Below are 22,576 nucleotides of genomic sequence, written 5' to 3' on the forward strand. Positions count from 1 at the left end.
ATAGATAGGGCAGACATCTTTAGGCTGGGTTGAGACTAGGCTGGCTAGCTTTAGCTTTCTTTAATGTTTTATGAAAAATGCATCTTGCTCACTTTGGTTACAGACATTAGTACTACTGCTGAAAATAAGTAGTCATTCTTAAAAAACATTTTTCTCCTTAAGGAAACCTTTGGACTACTACTCCAAGTCATCAGTACACTCCAATCTACCAACCTAACTATAAGGATTCTGATGGGCACCTTGCCTACCATGAACTTTTTGGCATGGCTGGCTGAGGAGACATGGAAGTACACCTGGCCATATGATTCATGGACATGTAGATCAAGAATCTTTCTCTAAAGGATCCATTTTATTAATTAGACTGACCTTCCACTTTACATTGAAATGTAATTTTTGCATAAACCTTCATAAAAATTAATGCATTTACACATTCACCGGGCATCATTTGGTATTTATATTATAATAGGTTGAGAGACCCATGATACAATGAGTGTGTCTATTATCTCCAGCATCTTGCATCAGGGCCACTGTGTATGTTTATCATTGGTTAACACATGAAGTATCCTAACTGGGTTTCTCAACTTGGGGTCCATAGAAATGGGGACCCAAAAGTTGGTTTTAGAACAGTTGTTACTTAATGCAAATTATATGTCAGTTTTTTGTGTACACATATATGTAAGTTTCTGGCAAGAGATTTATGGCTTGTATTTGATTACCAAAATGATCCTTACTGAAAAAAAAAGAAGTCTGAAAATCTAGAGAATTTTGAATGCAGAAATTATCAAGAGAGTGGAAAGTAGCCAATAGGTTTGGATGATTTTGTTAATGGAATGGTAAAGTAGCTTAGGGACATTTACCTGCACCTTGAGTCACTTTGAAGTCATATAAAAGCTTCTGTTGCTGTATGTTTTTAAGCAACTTAAATTTTTTGTGAGCTTGACCCCTGGAGGATGATTTACATATGTTGGCTCCTTGGTCATCATTGGTAGGATGTCAGTGTTGGTGGCCTGGACCACCTGGAGCCTCCTTTTTGCTCTCTCCCTTCCCTCTATCTTGGTACTCCTGCCTGGATTAGGACTCAGGTGTGTTCCTGGAACGGGGTTGGGAGAATCAAGGCACCCATTCTCCAGAGCTGTTTGTATTTTCAGGGCAGCTTTAGCTCCAATTCAAGCATGGGTTCCTGTAGTGGGGGGAGGCGAAAGGAAGGATAGTAAATGTTCTACCCATCCCTGGGCACTGTACTAGGCATCAAGGATAGAGAAATGAATCCAGTATACTTAATGTGTCCTTTCCTGGAATTGATATTTCAGTGAGATATAAGTAGTAATTGAGCAGCTTTTATGATCAACTAAATGCCACATGTCTTAGGGATGATACAGAGGAACAAGATAAGAAGCATAAGGAACATAACTCCTCACCAGAAAGTTAAGGCCCAGATGTGGATCTTCCTGCCACATGAGGACTGCCATGTGTTTAGGGACATTGGCCATTTACCATGCACTGTGCCAGGTGCTTTACACATACTCTCTGGCTTAATCCTCACAATAGCTCTGTGAGATAATAATTACCTCCATTCCACAGACATAAAACAGCTGCTCAGACTAATTATGAAACCTGCCTGAGAATGCTAATAAATGTTGTAAAGGAAAATGTCACTACTGGGAACTTGGCTAAGCTGTGTACCAGGTCACATGTTACTGAGGCTCACGGAGGAGTGAAATCAGTATCTTATGAGATTAGAATGGGATCAATATAGCCTAGATCCTTTGGGAGAGTGGTTGATACTTACACTACACGATTGACTATTACTGTGTTAAAGACAGTGAGAGAAGCAGCAGGGCGGGGGGGGGGGGGGAAGGACCATTATGAGGGGCTAATATTGTCTAGATAGAGCTACCCTTAAGAAAAAACTCTGAAACAAGAGAAAAAGGATAATTATTATCTCAGATGGTGAGAATCTGTGCCTAATGAAAGATGGAGTGAGCATTTGGCAAAAAATGGACACAGGAGAGATGAGTATTACATGCAGGTGACAAGAAGTTAGCATTTGATCCCATAGATCCCTGAAATAAATGAAATCTGATATCTTCTAAGTCACCACTCACAGAGAGTTCAATGATTAAATAAATACATACCATCTACACAAACATCTAAGGCCTTGCTTTGTAGTACAGGAGCTGATTTACTTAATCAGGGACTCTCCAAATGTCCATTGATGGATGAATAGATAAAGAAGATGTGGTATATATATACAATGTAGTATTACTAGGCAATCAAAAAGAATGAAATCTTGCCATTTGCAACTATGTGGATGGAACTAGAGGGTATTACGCTAAGCGAAATTAGTCAGAGAAGACAAACATCATTATGACTTCACTCATATGAGAAATTTAAGATACAATGCAGATGAACATAAGGGAAGGGAAGCAAAAATGATATAAAAATAGGGAGGGGGACAAAACATAAGAGATTCTTAAATATAGAGAACAAATAGAGGGTTGCTGGAGGGGTTGTGGGAGGGTGGATGGGCTAAATGGGTAAGGGGAATTAAGGAATCTACTCCTGAAATCATTGTTGAACTATATGCTAACTAACTTGGATGTATATGGAAAAATAAATTACTTAAAAAAAAACTTAATCAGAGGGCTCTGAAATTCTGTGTACCCCTCCCAATAAATTTCCTTTGACTCTACTTCCCCTTCTTTCTTTCTATGTTTCTTTCCATGTAGATGACTTTGGTCTCCAGAACGGTACTCTCTCCTCCCACCCCTTCCTTCACAATCTGTTCAGGCCTTTCCTTGTTCATTTCCTAGTTCTGCGGCAAAATCTCTAGGAAACAGACTGGCAATAGTAAGACTCTCCTGGGGTTGGTTTGACAGGGGTGTGGGCAGGAGCAGAAGAGGAAACAAAGGTGGTGAGCAAAGAATAATCTACACGTTGGAGGAGTGAGAAAAAGGAATAGCTAGAAATATTACATGTTAACAACACTATGCAAAGGACTTCAGTGAAAAAGCTGGGGATATCCAAATAAGGTTTGGAGTTTGGCTAATACTAATATATTAAAGTTAACTTCTTAGTTTTTTAAATTTTTTTAATTTTTTAATTTTTTTTATTATTTTTGAGAGAGAGAGAGAGAGAGAAAGCAGGGGAAGGGCAGAGAGAGAGGGAGACACAGAAACTGAAGCAGGCTCCAAGCTGACAGTAGAGAGCCTGACGCGGGGCTCAAACTCATGAACTGTGACATCATGCCCTGAGCCGAAGTCGGACGCTTAACCGACTGAGCCACCCAGGTGCCCCAACTTCTTAGTTTTAATAAGAATTCCATAATTATGTAAGACATTAACATTAGGGAAAGTGATGTCACCAAGATGGTGGAGAAGGAAACCTCAGCTTCTATATCTTCACAAAGATCAGCAATTAGACACCTATCAGTAAATAAAAACATCTCTGGGAATGCTCAAGAGTCCACTTAAGAAACTTCAGCAACACAATGGAAGAAAACCCTTGAGAATAAGTGCACAAAAAGGGAAGGAAGAATGGGTTCATTTTTTTTTCCTACATCATCACATCCCTCAGCACTGCTCAGCTCTAAGAGGGAACTGCCCAGTTAGAAAGAGTTTCCCATGCCAGGAGAGGGAAAACCAAATAAACAACCAGCTTCCTCAGACTTTGAGGCACCACATGAGGGATATGCTTCATTTTCCCCCATCTGGAGGCCAAGACACTGAGACACAGTAAACTGTCTTGAAACAAGGAAGAAAAGCAGCAACTATCAATATCAACCATGCAGTGGGAGGGGCCGCAGTTCCTAGTGATTAGCTCTGCAGAGAATCTCAGCAGCTTTCACCACTGAAGAAATCTATGGCCAGCACAGTAGTCACAGACCCTCTGTAGATTTCACTGATTTTTGCCCCACACGTTTTTGCTTTCAAAAACACAGTCACCAGAGTCATTCCCCAAACCCTAGACTAGGCATCAGTTCTTGCAGATTCTGTGGATGCCCCACAGTGCTCACCAAAGTCCACACAGTTGTCAGTTCTGTGGAACCCAGTGGCTTGATCCAATAGATCACCATGCCTCCCCAGACCTGGAGCCACTACACACTCCCACACTCAGTGCCTGCATCACTAGATGGGGTCATAAGATGTTCCAATGTGCCCATTCACAGGTGAAGATCTTTCCCTACCAAAGTCAGTGCATAACATCTGGAAGAGTTGACTGCTTCTTCAAACGAAAAGACATCTACAGAAGGCTATAGGGATCCTGAAGAATCAGGAAAAAATAACAACCAAAGGAACAAAGTAAGTTTCCAGTAACTGACCCAAAAGGAATGGACATAGAGAATTTCTTGTCAAAGAACTCAAAATAAAAAAAATTATTCTAAACATGGTCAGAGAACCACAAGACAACACAGATAAACAATTTAATAAAATCAGGGAGGGGCGCCTGGGTGGCGCAGCCGGTTAAGCGTCCGACTTCAGCCAGGTCACGATCTCGCGGTCCGTGAGTTCGAGCCCCGCGTCAGGCTCTGGGCTGATGGCTCAGAGCCTGGAGCCTGTTTCCGATTCTGTGTCTCCCTCTCTCTCTGCCCCTCCCCCGTTCATGCTCTGTCTCTCTCTGTCCGAAAAATAAATAAACGTTGAAAAAAAATTAAAAAAAAAAATCAGGGAAACATTCCAAGAACAAAATGAAAATTTCAACTGAGATTAAAAAAAACATTAAAAAAAACCACTAATAAGGGATAGACCATGGATTCAATCTCAGGTCTTCTGGTGCCATAGTCTCCAACTCCCTGCCTTGATTTAAATGGCATATCAAGTCTTTGAGCTTCTATTTCATTGAAATCCCTCCTAGGTATGACATTATACAATTTACTGAGCATCTGCTATGTAAACATAATAGTCTATGTGAATTATATGGATTATAAAGAAATAGGATGTAAAATTCTGCTCTCAAATAATCATGCTGTAATTGGGAGACTAACTATACATGAGGCAAGTAAAACAGAAGTACAAAGCCACATACATAGAAGTCTAAAGTCATTTAGTATTTCCAGTCATGTCCACAGACCCTATGCAACCTACCAACATATAGTTAGGAGTTTGCCAGTTCTTGATAAGATTTTTAATTAAATAAATTTATTTTGAGATAATATTTTAAATAATTCATTGCCATAAAATTTTGTCCCAGTGTTTACGTTTGATTTGTGTTTACAAATGTATCACAGCCAAATAATCACCTAGGGCAATAATGTTTAATTTTTAACATATTGAAGAGCATATCTGGCTGCCCTGGAGTTGTTATGTTGTAATGTCCAAAGGACACAATCATCCTTAATTTGCCATTGAACTCATTGACTTATTTTACCAGATATAAACATAACAAATATAATGGGAAGAATTCATAATTGAAAGATACTTTCATATAATAAAACTTCATTTCTTTAATTATTTAGTAAATTGAAATGTTGATTTGATACCATGGAAATCATATAGTGTCTCTGAGAAATGTATTACTTTACTAGCTGAAGGCTAATGAGAAAAGGACAGAAGGACTTGATAAGTAAATGATGCATCCTCTCAAAGTGAAAGCCAAATGGCATATCCATTTACTGTAAAAATTGTATGTTCATTTGCATAGAAAATGTGGTGAGACAATTGGTTCCTACTACAACTTATAGTAGTGTAGATACTCTGAGGTATACCTTACTTACATTTCAGAACACTTGAGGATCAGGCTAAGGCTAGAGCTTCTAGTGAACTCACACCTCTTCTTGGCTTGTTTCCTTTCCCTATTTAGTTTCCAACTTTCTATTCTCAGGTTCTTCTGAAAAGACTTCTTAAATAAATCACTTTTATGGGAATCTCAGGGCCTGCCCCCAGGTACCCCAAACTAAGAAAAGATGCATGATGGAAATGATTGGCCTTTAAAAATAAAGAATATTTGTGAGCTTATTTAACAAGCTCCATGTTATAAAGGAAAAATAAAAATAGTAATAATCATGATTTAAAGGAATCATTTTCACAATCAAAAATCAAATCATCAAGTACTGAAATCAGGTAAATAATTTCTCTACTTAAAGCCAGAATCATCAATTTTGTCTGATCAAAAGAACCTCACATTAAATCAAGTTGTTGATTTTAGCTGCATCAACTTTTCAGTTTTTTTCTCTCCTTTTAAGATCTGTTTTTGCTTCATGAATTTATTATTGCTATAAGTATAAAAATTTTATATGCAACTTTGTTTATACATACTTAAGTAACATTAAGTGGAAATCAGTATAATTAAACAGTAAGGGGTCCACTAGATAGCTTTTACTTTAAAACAGATTCTGTAAACTTTTTCTGTTAAGGTCTAGGTAGTAAATGCTAGGCTTTGTCAGCCATACATTTTCTGTTAAAATTTCATAACTTTGCCGTTGTAGCATGAACAAAGCTATAGGTAATACTTAAGCAAATGAGCATGGCTACTCCAATAAAACCTTATTGATTAAAGCAGGCATCAGGCTGCAGTGTGATGTAAAAGTTGTAGTTGTTGTTCAAGCCCCACTTTAAAAGTAAGCCTGGTGCCTTTTCTTCAAAAAATAAATAAATAAACCACTACTAGAGTGGATGTCAGCAAACTGGAAGAGTAGACAGCTTCAAGTTCCTGCCCCACATCTCTAGACACATTAAAAAATAAGCAGAACCTGTCAGAACCAGCATTGCAGAACTCTGGAAAACAAAGTTTTAAAGCTACCAAGAGAATAGAGAACCAGAAAAAGAGCAAGTTAAAAATGATAGGAAAGCATTGTGGCTTTTTTCCCTTCCCTTGTCCTCAAATCGGTAACAGTCTTAAAGATGGCAACTTCCATTCCCAGTGTGGGATCTAGTCTCTGGTTCCAGAAGGAACAGAGAACTTATTTAGAAAGTTTTGTGTATGTCTGTTCAAGGCCATTTGAAAGACAGAGTAGTTTTGGTTTGCCTAATGTGGAACCCACTCAGGGCAGAAAAGTAACAGGCAATGGTTGAATACATGTAAGGATAACTAACAATCTGAAATGACTTCAGACAAAATATTATGGTTGAGCTATGTAATAGAATGCCTAAGTCCTCAAAGGAAAAGCTGGAGATAATTTCTTGAGATATTCAGGAATTCAAAAGCACCATGTATGCAGGGGAATTTAAAAAGCCATGTGCATAGGCAGAGAAAGGCACATGATCCGAAAATACTGGAGGAGACCTTAATTTTTCACCTCTTACTGATGTCTTGGCTCAGTGCAAGACTGGCTAACGTTGGAGGAGTACCACAGCAAGAGACAACCTAGAAAAAGCTGAAAAAAAATTTTAAACTCCTGGCATTCAAAGAAATCTGTGTCAAAATATTAGCTGAATATAAGCCAAAGAAATAGAAACTTCAGTGACCACAAACAAGATATACAGTCTTTTCAAAATCCCTTGGGAAGTTCACTAACTGAGCTAAATTAGATAACTTTCAACTATTACAAATGAGGAAACCCTGGGGGAAAGGGAATACTGATTTCTAGACTACCTTCATTATAATATTAAAATTACAGGTATCAACAACAACAAAAAAATCTCAAGACATACAAAGAAAGAGGTAACTATAGTTCATTAAAGAGAGCAAATTAAACAGACACAAACCAATGCTGAGGTAGTCTAGTCGTTGGATTTACTAAACAAAGATTTTAAAAGAACTGTCTTGGGGTGCCTGGGTGGCTTACTCTGTCAAGCATCCAACTCTTGATTTCAGCTCAGGGTCATGATCTCATGATTCATTAGATCAAGCCCTGCATCAGGCTCTGTGCTAACAATGTGAAACCTGCTTTGGATTCTCTCTCTCCTTCTCTCTGTGCCCTTCCCTCACTTGCACTCTCTCTCTCTAAAACAAAAACAAAAACAAAAACAAAACAAAACAAAACAAACTATATATATATATATATATATATGAACTGTCTTAATCTCAAAAAGCCAAAGAAAACACTGGACAAAGAACTACAGGAAAAAGGGGAAAACAATGCATAATAATTTCAATAAACAGATTAAACATAGAGAGAGAAACAAAGGAAAAAATCTAGAGTTAAGATGTACAGTAACTAAAATGAACATCACACTAGAGAGGATCAATAGCATATGTGAACAGGCAGAAGAAGAAATCCATCAACTAAAAGGTAAGACAACTGAAATTATTGAATCCGAGGGACAGACAAAAAAGAATGAATAAAACTGAACATATCCTAAGACATCTATGCGATACCATCCAAAAGATCAAAGTTTGCCTTACAGGAATCCCAGAAATAGAAGAAAGAAAGAAATGGATAGAAAGAGTATTGAGGGGCACCTGGGTGGCACAGTCGGTTAAGCGTCCGACTTCAGCCAGGTCATGATCTTGCGGTCCGTGAGTTCGAGCCCCGCGTCAGGCTCTGGGCTGATGGCTCAGATCCTGGAGCCTGTTTCCAATTCTGTGTCTCCCTCTCTCTCTGCCCCTCCCCCGTTCATGCTCTGTCTCTCTCTGTCCCAAAAATAGATAAACGATGAAAAAAAAAAGAGTATTGAAAGAATGGTGTCTGAAAATTGTCAAATTTGATGAAAGACATGAATCTATGAATCCAAGAAGCTCAATGAATTCTATGTAATATAAACTAAGACAGATCCACACTGAAACATATTATAATGAAACTGTTGAAAGCCAAAGGGCAAAGTTTAAAACCAGCAAGAAGGAAGTAACTTGTCACACATAAGGCATTCTCAATAAGATTATCCATCAATTTCCCATCAGATATCATAAAGGCCAGAGGCAGAGGAATGACACATTTAAAGAGCTGAAAGAAAATTTAGGTAAGGAAAAGAAATAGAAGGCATTTGGAAATTAAGAATTAAAGTTATATTCACAGGTGACATGATTCTACACAGAGAAAATTTCACAAAAATCAACACACAGAAAAAAAAAAACAGAACTATAAATGAACTCAGCAAAGTTGCAGAGTACAAGATGAACACACAAAACCAGTTCTATTTATATATACTAACAATGAACAATCCAAAAGGGAAGTTAAGAAATAAATCTCATTTACAATACCATCAAAATAATGAAAGACCTAGAAATAAATTTCACCAAAGAGGTAAAACACTTGTATAATAAAAACTATAAAACATTGATGAAAGAAATTAAAGAAACTAAAAAAATGGAAAGACTTAGAAGACTTAATGTTGTTAGGATGTCAATACAACCAAAAGCAATCAATAGATCCAATGAAATTCCTATCAAAATTCATCAAATAACCATTTTGCAGAAAATGAAATTTTATCTTCATATTCATATGTAGGACTCACATTTCTTGTTTTCAAAACATACCACATGCTAGAAAAATAAAAAGAAAATCAGTAAAGACAGACTCACAGACCAAAAGAATAGAATAGAAACTCAAGAAATCAATCTATACATCTATAGCCAGTGGGTTTTCAACAAGGGTGTCAGAAAGAATAGTGTCTTCAACAATGATACTGGGATAACTAGACTTCATTAAAATTAAAAAGTTTTGTGTGTCAAAGGATATTATCAAAAAGGGGGAAAGACAATCCATAGAATGAGAGAAAATTTGCAAATCATGTATCTGGTAAGGGGTTACTATCTAGAATATATAAAGAATTCTACCACTCAACAACAAAAAGCCAAGCAACCCATGTAAAAAGTGACAAAGATTTAAATAGATATTTCATCAAAGAAGATAAATATCTCATAAGCACTTGAAAGTATTCTCAATACAATCAGTCACCATTTGATTTGATGCAAATCAAAACCCCAGGGTATGAGATGCCATGTCACATCTACTAGGGTAGTTGTAATAAAAACAAACAAGCAAACAAACAAACTTGAGGGGCACTTGCATGGCTCAGATGATTAAGTGTCCAACTCTTGATTTCGGCTGAGGTCATGATCTCATGATTCATGAATTGGAGCCCTGTGTCAGGCTCTGCATTAACAGTGCAGAGCCTGCTTGGGAATCTCTCTCTCTTCTCTCTTTGCACCCATCTCCCCACATTATCTCTAACTCTCTAAAAATAAATAAATGAACTTAAAAGTTTTGAAAGTAATACGTGCTGACAAGGATGTGGGGAATTTGGAACCCTCATATGTGGTGGTAGAAATTTAAAACAGTGCAGCTCCTGTGAAAAACAGTTTGACACTTTATCAAAAAGTTAAATATAGAATTACTATATGACTCAAAGACTCCAGTCCTAGGTATATGGCCTAAAGAATTGAAAACAAAGACTCACAAAGACATTTTTACGCCAGTGTTCATAGCAACATTATTTACAATAGCTTGAAGATCGAAACAACCCAAGTGTCTGTTGACAAATGAAACAAAATGTGGGTTATACATACAATGGAATATTATTTATCCATAAAAAGAGTAATATTCTCACACACACTACAACATGGATGAACCTTGAAAAGATTATCTCTAAGTGAAATAAGCCAGACATGAAAGGACTAACAGTGTATGATTCTACTTCTATGAAATATCTAGAATAGGTAAATTCATAGAGGTTACTAATTACCAGGGGATGCTTAGAGGGAGGACCTATTCCTTAATGTTTCTGTTTGGGGTAATGGAAGGTTTTAGAGATAGACAGTGGTGATGGTTGTACAAAGTTGTGAATATAATTAATGCCACTGAATTGTACACTTAAAAGTAGCTCAGGGCACCTGGGTGGCTCAGTCAGTTAAGCCTCCAACTTCAGCTTAGGTCATGGTCTCACAGTTCAAGCGCTGCATTGGGCTCTGTGCTGTCAGCTGTCTGTCTGTCTGTCTCTCTCTCAAAAATAAATAAACATTAAAAAAATTAAAAAATAAACATCATTTGTGGATTTTGGAAATGCTATCCCATTTCATGCTGAACATGGCAGTTAATTTCAAAATCTACTTTTCTTTATATTTTTGAGCAGTTCTATAAAAGCATACCAACAAAATCCATGGTGTCTAGTCAAGTAAATATTCTTCTACCTTTGATAGTAACATCATTTGTTCCTTTTTGGGAGATAATTACATTTTTTCAAGCCCTGGAAGAAACCATTCAGCCTTGAATTGGATCTTGAATCAGATCTAGTTCCATGTTATACATTAATCTATAGGATAAAATTTTTGAAAAAAAAATTTTTGGTGTTGATTTTTCATGAAGGAGAGTAACTTGGAATTTCACATTTATGCATAGATCATTTACTATCTATGTGCAACTTTCCCTTATAATTTAACTTGTCCTGCCTAGAAGCCATGGAAAACCAGCCACATATATCAACTGCCTTCCTAGCTCTAGATGATTGACCCTACGGGAGCCACCTAGTCCAATAGACACAACCATTACAATTTAGAACTAAGAGGCTGTACATATTTTATATTGAAGGCTAGAACTAAAAGACTGAGTAGACTCAGAGGTGGAGGGCAGTATCTTGAATCACACATAAATGTTGAAAGAGGACGTTGGCAGCTCTGAGAAATGGAGAGCCACCTCACTCCTGATCTCTCTCCAACACACCACAAAGTACAGCTACACTCTTTTACGATTCTAGGACATGGATACTCCTACAATAAGCTGCCTTTTTATGCCTACGCTTGTTTAAGTTAGTTTCTATTCCTTGCACCAAAGAATCTGAATAGAACATATTGAGACTGAGACATATTGGTTTAAATTGTAAAATAGGCATAGCTTTTACAACTTCAAAGACATTTTATGCTTATGGAGAGCCATTTCATATACTTGCCTCTATTACCTTAAGGGTAAATATTTAATCTCCTCACCACTCTGGGATTCTTTGTGAAATCACATAAGAAACATTAAAAGTCTCACTGTTCACATGTGCTAATACCTCATGTACAAAATCCATAGCAAATACTCATACAGCTTCCACATGAATTTTCTCAGCAACACAGGGTACCCAGATGCACCTTTTCAGGGTGATGCACACAGTCCTCCCCAAAGGAAGCGACACCCTCCATCTAGGTGGCAGCAAACTCAGACCAAGTGAAAACAACCCGGGAAGCCTCTCACTGGAGGATCCAGCTCTGTGTCTCCGGGGTGGTTCACTTTTCTAACATACACTCAGTCTGCAGCATGATACATGCCTGACAGCTTGCAACTTCTAAATAGACGAACAGACTCCAGCTCTAAAGCACCTTTTGAAAATTGCAGGGGGTTTAGATAGTGTGGTGTCAACACAATCATGAGAAGTTCCCAAAGATGAACTGGACTCGTCGCCTTGTTCATTTTGCTGCCAAGCTGGAAGAGTATTTAGCAAAGCTTAAAAAGTTGAATCCCACCAGACTAAGCAATGAGCTTTATCACTGCTGCTCTGACAGCAGTGGCAGTGTTGTGTATATGTGAACAGAGCTATATTATACCACTGCTGGCAACAGCCGTAAAGGGATTAAACTCAGACAAGGAATAATGTGCAATTAGCCTGGAGTTCTCACCTTCTATTGAAGAGGAAATTCAATCATATGTTTCTAAGCATCAAGGATGTGCCACCAGACTCATACTAGTGGAGATGGCTTTTTAATTTTTCCCCACACTTTGTAGTTATAACATTTCACAAGGGAGGAATGTCATGTACAGCCATGTTTGTGGATTCTTCATGGTAATCTTCATGGCAAAGTGAGCCAAAAACCCATAGTGGATGAGAATGGCTAAGAACGGCTATGCCGTGGTCCCCCACTTAGCCCCACACACCTGGGTCTGCTGATGATCCAGATCAGTAAATCTGTCCTCCTCTGGTGGGCAAGCTTGATGCTGGTTTATTAATTTCTCCTAAAAGCAAAGCAGATTCTGCTGAGACAGTAGTTTGCCTTCTAATGAGGCATCACATGAACTTTCATGGAGACATTTCCCTAAGTCATGACATTTCTCCATGTTCTTCTCATGAAATAACATTAAAGAAAGAAAAACAACTGCAGAATTTGTGAATAAGAATGAACATTTATTTTATCTCATGGGAAACCTAAAATTCTTGCTTTATTTCTTCCAAGTTGATCCTGAGACAGAGGGACCTGATGGTGACCAGTGGCATAAACATGGGCATCTCCTTGTGATGTTTAGGGTGACAGAAAAGGAGAGGTTCCCCGGAGGAGTTCTCTGTGGCACCAATGCCATCTGACTTTTGCTACTGAATGTGTGTGTGTGTGTCTTTGTGTGTGTCTTTCCCATTCTCCATTTCCTTTTGCAAGTTCTACTGATTGAACAGACGTGCCAACCTGGAAATTTTAAATTTTCTTGTATTTTCAGTAGTAGTCAGGAAATAGAGATGACACTTTAGTTTCCTGCCATAAATTTAAAGGGAAAATTAAACTACCTAAAATCATCTACATGGAATTTTTTCTTTAGTCAGGATGGGGGTGAAAGGCAGCAAGCAGTGGTTGGCAGTGGTAAGAGGGGAGAAAAAGATGAGAAAGACATTAAATGAGGGGAAAAACCCATGGAGGTTAAACAAAAGAATAATATCTCTAAGCGCACACTTCACTCAACCATACTCCCTTGGAATGTAGACTTCGCATTCATGAGACCTGTATCCTTATTCTCAACTCCCTAGCACAGAAATAATTATAATCCCTCACACAAATCAGGCACATATTCAAGAATATAGCATATAGAATTCCAGACAGAAAAGAAAGTCATGAATAAGCTGCTCTTTTAAAACCATCTCTAAATCATAAATGGAGGGCTTATTTGTCACTAGAAGGTTAACCCACTTTAAAATACAAACCGTGCACCAGTTTTGTATAGTCCATGGGAAGAATTGTTCTAATTCTCCTAAGAGGAAACACAGAGTCTGTGCCTTGGGTGAAATGTATAGAATCTCAGCTCATCATTCAGCTACACAAAGGCACCCGAATGGGTCACATCGCTCAGGTAAATGTTTGCATACCTGCCTCCACCCAGGTCTCTTGCTGCTGTGTAGACCCAGCTTTAACAATTTTACAGGCTTCAACCTGTCTGCTTGTCAGAGGAAGTACTGAAATTCTTTAACAGCAATAATAGCAATAGCTGCTATTTGTTAAGTGCTTACTCTTTGCCTGGAGTTTAAAGCATATTTCTTCAAAGTCTCCACATGCATCCCAGAGACATCTGATCTTATTCTATAGAAGTCAGAGAGATGAAGGAATGGCCCCACGTTACACATCTGGGGATAGCAGAACTCAGACTGTGAGGCCCTCACTCAGCTTTCACAATCACAGAATTTGCTCAGACAAAAAACATTTATGAAGAAACTATTCAATTTGGAGGAGTGGGAAGTAATTTTACCTCAGAGACACACACTGCTTTTTGTTAAGGTTCCCTAAGAAGTAATCATTTAGAAGTTCCTACGATTCTGGTGTTTAAAATGAACTGTGGTCTTGTGGGTCTGGGTACAAGGTTTGGAGACAGACCTATTTTGTTGGGGTCCAACTTCAGCACTTACACACTGTTCAATATGGACTAGTAACTCAACCTTTATCATCTTCAGTTTTCTCCTGAGTGAAGTGAGTATACCAACCAAAGCACCTCCCTGAGGTATTGGGATTATTGGACAAATTAATGCATATTAAATTGGCTTCTGAGTCATAACCACTTATGAATTATTATTATTGTTTTAATGTGATTCTCAGAGTGGTTGTTTTTGTTCGTTGCTGTCAGATATGTATGAAAGCTTGATGAGATTGTGTTCTTCTTTTCCAATATTGATAAAGATTGGTTAAGTCTTTCCATGAAAACATGCTCTACAGAACTTTTGATCTGATCATCATGCCACCTAAGCATTTTCCTGCTGATAATCTACATTTACACATATTCACCTATTTATGTATCCCCACTGTGTTGGTGTCCTGTTGGATTATGAATGCATAGGTACCTTATTCATTCTGCCGTTATCGGGAATGTATTTGGCTTGACCTAACAACACTGTACTTGCCTTCCCTGACAGCACTTGATTCTAGGAGCATTTGTCCCAGCCCCAGGCCCTGCTACCTAAATGACCACATTATAGATAACTATAGGATTTCTGGCCAAAGAAGACTAAACCAAGGGATGCCCCTTAATAAAAGGCAAGCACCCAGTTTATGACTAGTCACCTAACTAGGGCCAGCCTGAAGAAATGTCTCTCCAGTTATAAGTTTTGAATAATGTGCCAAGCAACAGGACAAAAATGGCATAAACATATGCGTGCCCCCCAGGCTCTTCCCCTTATCCACTTTTACATATCTCTATTGTCCTCTTAATTCCTTCCCCTCTATTGAGAATTCTTCCTGTGTTAGAAAGTTCCTTTACCCTTTTGTGATGAAGAATTGAAAAAAAAATATCAAGTAATCAAATTAAAAAGAATTTTTATGGATGGATTTTTGAAAAACAGCAGTAGGAACAGAAGATCTAAAGAGTAGCAAGTGGTCAGGGGAATTGACCTTTTGTGAGATAGGTGGGGAGCAAGAGAGAAAATAAAGGGGATGTTCTTTTTGGAGGAAAGTGAGGGGCTTTTGAGAGGTACAGAAGGTTAGTAATAAGAGACTAAATCTTTTAATAATCATTGCTGAAAACTCTGTGGGGTCCATTTGGACAGAGACTCTTACTGAATTTGGGACTGAACTACTTGGATCACAGGGCCAGCAGAGGATGTAATTTCGGGAAGTGTGTGAGACCACAGAATGTCTCAAATAGTAATGCAAGCTGATGTAAAATAAACCAGAGGAAAGCCATGGGTGGCCATAATGGGTCACATGCAATCTGAGAACATAAGAGACAGGTTCGAGTTACCAACCAAGGAAGGGGATTGGCAGAGAGAAGGAATGAAGTAGATGGCCAAAGAAAGAGTTTTACTGGTCCTGCTGGGCTAAGAATTCCTTAAACTCCCTAAAATAAACTCCCTTTTTGTGGAGGTGATATTGAAAGTCTTTGTATTTTGATACTCCAAGAGACTAAAAGGAGAGTTCCAAGGACTTCAAGATGACATGGGGCTAAATCCCTGCCCTTAAAGAACTTCTCTTTAGAGTACCTAATGTTGCAGTAATTCACAGCTACCCCATGGAAGGTCCATGTGTCAAGGAACTGATGGCCCTGCCCACAGTCAGGGATGACCCAGGCAGGCCAACCAACATATGTTGAGTCTGAAAATGGAGAATCTCCCCATCGAGAGTTGATAGGACTGTAGCCTCAGAAGACACTTGAATGGCACCTTTGTGAGGCACCCTGAGATAAGTTGCACCTGGATTTTTGACCTGTAGAAACTGAAATAACAAGTGTTTATTGTTTAAGCCACTAAATTGTGGGGATAATTTCATACAGCAGGAGATACCTCATAAACAGAGTTCATCTTCTAAAAAGTAGGAATCTGATGGGGAAAGAAAAGACAGGTGAAGAGAAGAGCTTGTTGGCTTTTCTGAGAACAAGATTTGGCCTTAAATTCAAGGCTGGTTGAGTTTGCTGAATCGACAAGGCAGAGCTATCACATGGGTCATGGTGATGTGGGTGATGTGTCTACCACAATCTCCAGGACCCTATATCATCCTCCAAATTCTCAGTGGTCTGTCAAAGGGTGTACTTTCAGCTTTATGGAAATCCTTCCAAGGAAAATAGTGAAGAGAATGTGGACAAAAAAAAGGGCCCAGCAGGCAGGAAAGACTACCAATCCTTATTTCCTGCCCTGGAAAGAGATGAAATAGGGTCCTCCATAGACATCCATTTTAGTGTCCTTCCAACCTTCAGTCACTTGCTTCCTCTCTCTCACTTGCCAATTTCCACTTTAATTTCCTCTGATGAATGACGAATACTCTATACTGATGCAGACTGATATTTGAAATCTGTTTTAAGTCTTAACCTGGTTAATCAAGCCTTTACTAGAACATCTTTCCTTAAGAAGTAGGGATACCTATTTGTGTGCTGAGAAACAAAAGACAGAAAGAAATGAGGACCAAGAAACAGAGACAGAGAGAGAAATTAACAAAAACTTCATAGGCTGGAAACATATAGATAATCCAGAACACAGAACTTATAGACCTTAGGGTAGTTGTGTAACCTGCGAAAACCAATCAACCTCCTGGACATTTGGGCCTTTGTCAGGTTTTTTTCTATCAGCCCCAATGCAAGTTTTATTTAATAAAATAAATCAATGCGTTCTACTTCAGTATCAGTCAGCCTGAGAAACAGTGGAATTGACTCTTAAAGAAAGCCAACAATAATCAACTTTGACATGATTTCTATTTATTCTTCCTCTACCCCCTCCTTTTGATTAAGTACTTTTTGAATTTTGAAAAGAGCTTCATGAATCATTCTGTGGATGCTTAATATTAATAGTAATGGGATTTATTCTGTTGAAATGGGTTCATTATCATGCCAGCTGCCAAGCCAAATAGGCTTCTGGAAATAGAATCTTCTAAATACCTTTCTTGCAGGAAAACTGCAGACTAAACATGGGAAAATATACAAATATTTCTGAGGTTCACACTAAGATCAACATAAACTGACAACTCAAGCTTATCAAACACTCATAGCTTATCCCTTATGCTCCAGCTATGGATGTCTTCAGCCTCCTCGTCTCCACCAAACTTTCTGTAAACTTGGGACATTCCCCTTCCTTAAATGATTTTTTAACCTATCTAAACCATGCCTCTTCCACTAAAACCTTGCTCACTCTCTTCAATCAAAAATAATGGCTTCCCATTTTTTGTGCATTTGCTATGTCCCCATCTGTCCTCTCTAGAACACTGTAAACTCCTAGAACATCAAGTCTGTGTCTGTGCTGTAGCACCCAGCACCTGAAGTAGAACAATCATCCAACACACCTATGTTGAGTTCCACAGAGTTCAACTCAACTGAGTTCCACAGTTCAACAATCCACAGAGTTCCACAGCCCTTTTATGGGCATACAAAAAAGGCAAGTCACAGCAAGCAACACAGAAACTAGAATGTGCCTTTCTAGGTGCATTCTCTCAAACTAAGTGAATTAAAATTAAGTTTTACAAACCAAAAACTATGGTTCACAGGCATTATTGAGCCCATCAAGTGGGTTTAAGAAAACCTTCTAAAAAGGAAGGTCACAAGAGGAAGAATGAGCTAATTTGCACATTAGCACACAAGGTAGAGAGATTTCCCCAGCCTTGAATACTGTAGGATTTACTGCTTGATTACATGTGTGCCTAACTCTGTTCCAAGTTTCCCAAAGTAGGGACCATGCTTCATCTTTCATTTCATTCAAATAGCACCTTGTATAGTGTTGAATACATAAGAGATGTATTCATAAATTAGTGATGGAAAAAAGAAAGAAAAAGGAGAAAAAGCAGACATGAAATACACAGGCCCTGACAAGTTCAGGTTAAACATAATCATCTTTCCTTAGATATTTTTTGAGCAAATATCTTGACAAGTGACAAACTGACTTGTCTGTGTGCTTATGCATATATGAGTATATGAGTGCACACGGGAATTCAGTCACGTTTAAAGTGTGCAAGAAGAGCTGAATATGTAGAGGAACGCTTTATCCTTTGTGCAAATCTGAATTTTCCCTCAGTAGTCTGGCTTCCTGTGTGAAATTCCCAAATCAATTCCCGTTTTTACTTGCCTTTCCAGGGAGTGGAGAAACTGTGGGTTCCTTGGGGAGAAGCATTTGCCTCACTTACCTTGATCCTTGTTTAGAGGGACTATGCAACAGACAGAGTGCCAGATGGCAGCCATGAGGAGAAACCTAAATTTCCAAAGGCAAATGTGAGGAAAACGCCAAAATTCTGCCTCAAAAACAAACGGAACAGAACCCAGCAGCTGGCCTGGCCCCAGGCAATGTCAAGTGGGCCAGTTTGATATCTGGTATCCTCTCTCTCTAAGGAAAAAAAACCCTGTTGTATTGCTGTCAGAATTTTTTTCTTGCTTTTCTATTTTTCTGATTTTCTGGGGAGAAAAGTCTTCTCTCAAAACATGTTCTGTTTTGGTTAAAAAAAAAAAACAACTCTCATGTGTAAACTTCTCTCAACACGGATACATGCTAGGGGCACCTGGCAAAGTACCACATCTGTTCTTTTTCCTCCCAAGTGCCTCTGCCTCCCTTCCACCCTTATTTCTTTCTACTGGGGAGATCGAGAAATTGATCTTCTTCCAATCCCATTCCATTTCTTTGATCCTCTCCCTTTTTCTCCTCCATTTCTTTCTGTTCAGAGAACTGGAAAAGAGATTTTTTTTTTAATTAAAAAAAAACAGAAGGAAGAAAAAGAAAGGGAGAAAGGTCTTCCTGCTAGAGGAAGTAGGAATATAGGAAGAGAAAGAGGAAGAAATTGGTGGAAAACCTTCACAATGTTGCCTGGAACTGGTTTTGTGTCATTAATCCTACAACACTCCTTTCACTGGGTATGGCAGTTCTCAGATTAAAAAAAAGAAAAAAAAAACTATTCTCATTAAGTAAACCTTTGTGAAACTAAGGTGACTGACTACTTGTACTGAATTCTCTGTTTGGAATTTAATATTATCCATTCACTGTCCACAGGAATCCATCTTGAATAGCTGCATAAAACATAATGTGTATATGATATGGTGCGCTAAGCCAAGGAGGAAATAAAATAAATATTTATTGAACACTTACTCTGTTCTCATCTATTATCTGGTCAACCAGTGTGACCCTGTGAGACCACACTACCTGTTGTTAGCATGTTCACGGGAGAGAAACAGGAGCTCAGAGGACACATGGGTATCGAGGATATTGCTTAAGTCAACCCTGTTGGGTAGTCGCAGAGTAATATTTCTTATTTGCCTCTATTTGGCATTTTTTCATTTATGTTATGTTTGTTTGCTTGTTCCCTCAACAAACGTCTACTGGCATATTTGGCACCTACCAAATATGTGCCAGGTATTTTGGGGAACACAATGGAATCAAGATAGGCAAGATCCATGAAGGAGTTGACACTTACTTGTACCTGGCCTCAAATCAGTGGCTTATAAAAATGAAATGGTTTTATTTCTCCCTGTCACTGCCTTCATCTACACACATCCCTTTTCTGCACATCAGATCTTCAGCACTCCCTCTTTTTTTTCTTTTACGTCTACTAGATTTAAATCCCCATCCTATATCCAGTTGAAAAACCTACCTCATCCCCTCCCTGCTGCACGAGCCAGGCTTGAGGTCTGGGGGATTTGAGGACAGAAGTTCCATTTCTCGATTTCCCCTCTTCCTCCCTAAGGAGGTGCTAATGCTGATATTGATATTCGTCTTCTGAAACTCCTAGAGGAGTTTTCCCAAACTCTTCTGAAAAGTTGGGAAACCCTGCCAAAAGCCAGCCAAGCACTTCCTGTGGGCAGATGTCTACTCTGCCCAAGCCTAAGCCAGTTGTAAACACGAAAGCTGCATTGTCCTGGAAGAACCGTCTGCCCAAATCAAAGCATCAGGCTTAATGGGACATTAGGATGACTGATTTCAATCATTTGGCTCAATCTGATGTGAGAAAAAGAATAAAGAGAGAAACAACAGACCAAGAGCAACAATAAAGAATTAGAAATACAATGAAAACTTTATAAGCAAGTGCTTTTTGTGCGCATTTTAAATGCTCCAAATATATTCCATTTATTTCTGTAAATTCTAAAATGAATTTTCAATTTAGGATTATTATGTACTAGATGGTTACATGTTCAGATCAGTTGACTTCTAAGCAATCGAGTATTTTTATAGCTGGTTAGAGAATAGAAGCAGAGGCGTAAAATTTCTCAAAGGAATTTAATGAGGTGCTAACTTAAAAAATTAATGATAATGATGTGAATTTCAGTAGCAATGAGTAAGTTCCTACAAAGTCCTGAGAATAATCACACTCAAAATGCTCAGTGGGGACTCTGAATTCTGACACATGGGAATAAACAGGGCCCCATCTCAGGTGGGAAGACAAGACTGAGTTGGAGTCACAGGTCAGAGGACAGCAGCCTGACAGAAGGATCTCTAAAGATACAAATAAGCACAAGAATTACGCTCACCCAAGGGGAGCAGATTCTCAGGATTTTCAAGAAGCAAAGGAAGAGGCTTTTGACTTTTTAAGGAATTTTTTAATGGTGGTAAAATAAACATTACAAATTTCCTTAGAAGGTGTAGTAGCACTGGGACCTATGGTGTGTTGACATGGCAGCTTGACTGGATCTCACCAGGAGAGAGCAGGAGGAAGAATGTGCAGCCCCCCTCCTCCTCCCTCTCTCCAATGTCTGCCCATGTTCCCCATAGGCCGAACACAGCAGAAGTCACAAGGCAGAAGGATGTGGTCCATACTCCATGAGCCTGACAGAATGCACATCATGCTAGAGGTGGGTGAGGGATAAATCAGAGGGACATATGCAATATATTGCAACACTGACTGTCACAGCGGCCCTACCTGGGGTCCTTGGTCAGTATACCTAGTGAAGAGTTGGGTTACATGATTGAAATGCCTCTCTGAGACTCCCAGAAATAGCAGGTAGTCGGTGAAGGGGTGATGGAGCACCATAAGGCCCAGACTTTCTGTGTAAGCAAACTAAGCCTCAGAGATGACTTGGAGTTAGCAAGGTCCAGCAATTACTGTCAACCCGACTGCATTTACAGCCACAAGTTTCTATTGCCAGGATGCTTGTGTTACACGAATGTATTAATTGGCTACAGAGGTCTAGTTCCGTTTATGTGCAAAAGTGTAACCTTACAGCTAAAGTTTTATGTTTCCTCGTAAGAAGGGTCTCCTCCTCCCAGCTCCTCTGCCAGAGCTGAAGGCTTTGAATGGCTTCCTTAACCCAATATCTGAAGAAATCCAGCACCCTCACTCTGACACTTGTTACAGGGAAGCCAGTTCCTTCATGGTGAAATACAGTGATCCCTGTCTCATGGGCTGGTTAAGAGGACCCAAGAAGCCAGTGTACATCAAAGTACTTTGTGACCTGCAGGGTATGATAGACATTGTGACCCACAGACACAACAGCAGAGACAACTTGGTGCCCTGAGTTCTGTTCATCATCAATACCCAAACTTTTCATCCAAAGGTTTCTTAGTGGTATATAGGCACATAGTACCTTAGCCAGGGACATTTGGGAAAAGTTAATACATTTTATACTTTAACACTAAGCAAGAAAAATGGATCATACAGGAAATGCAAGTTTGACTGCCGACGCACAGGTTTCTGGCCTGCCACAGCTGATTCCTCATCTCAGGGCTCACCTTCTTTCCTGCAGTTCCCAGGGGCTGGGAGGTTTGACTGAGCCCTTCACCACATACCTGCTGGTCAGAAACAGCAACACCAGTGCTCTGCCTCTGTCATCACCCTGAAGAACACTGAGACTCATGGGAAAGAGTTGGTGCTCCCTTTATTTCTGTCTGTCTGCACAGCCCAGCAGCACTATGTGCCATGATGGAAACTGTCAAGAAGCCAGAACTTCTGGACGGTCTGTGAGAGGCTCAGTGTGTGATCTGGATGGTGGGTGAGTGTGCTGAGGGCCAGGGACAGGCTAGACTTATGACTTTACTTGGCTCACTGGTTTAAGTGGTGCCAGTGCTCTGAATTTAATCCAGGTAAATCTGTAAGAAGCACACACAAAGACTGGTGCATTTTTGGAGACTTTCCAGGCTCCTTAATT

This window comes from Lynx rufus, unplaced genomic scaffold, assembly GCF_022079265.1.
Source record: "Lynx rufus isolate CCGP_SWC_20201006 ecotype Redwood Valley unplaced genomic scaffold, mLynRuf1.p SCAF_8, whole genome shotgun sequence".
NCBI classification, from domain to species: Eukaryota; Metazoa; Chordata; class Mammalia; order Carnivora; family Felidae; genus Lynx; species Lynx rufus.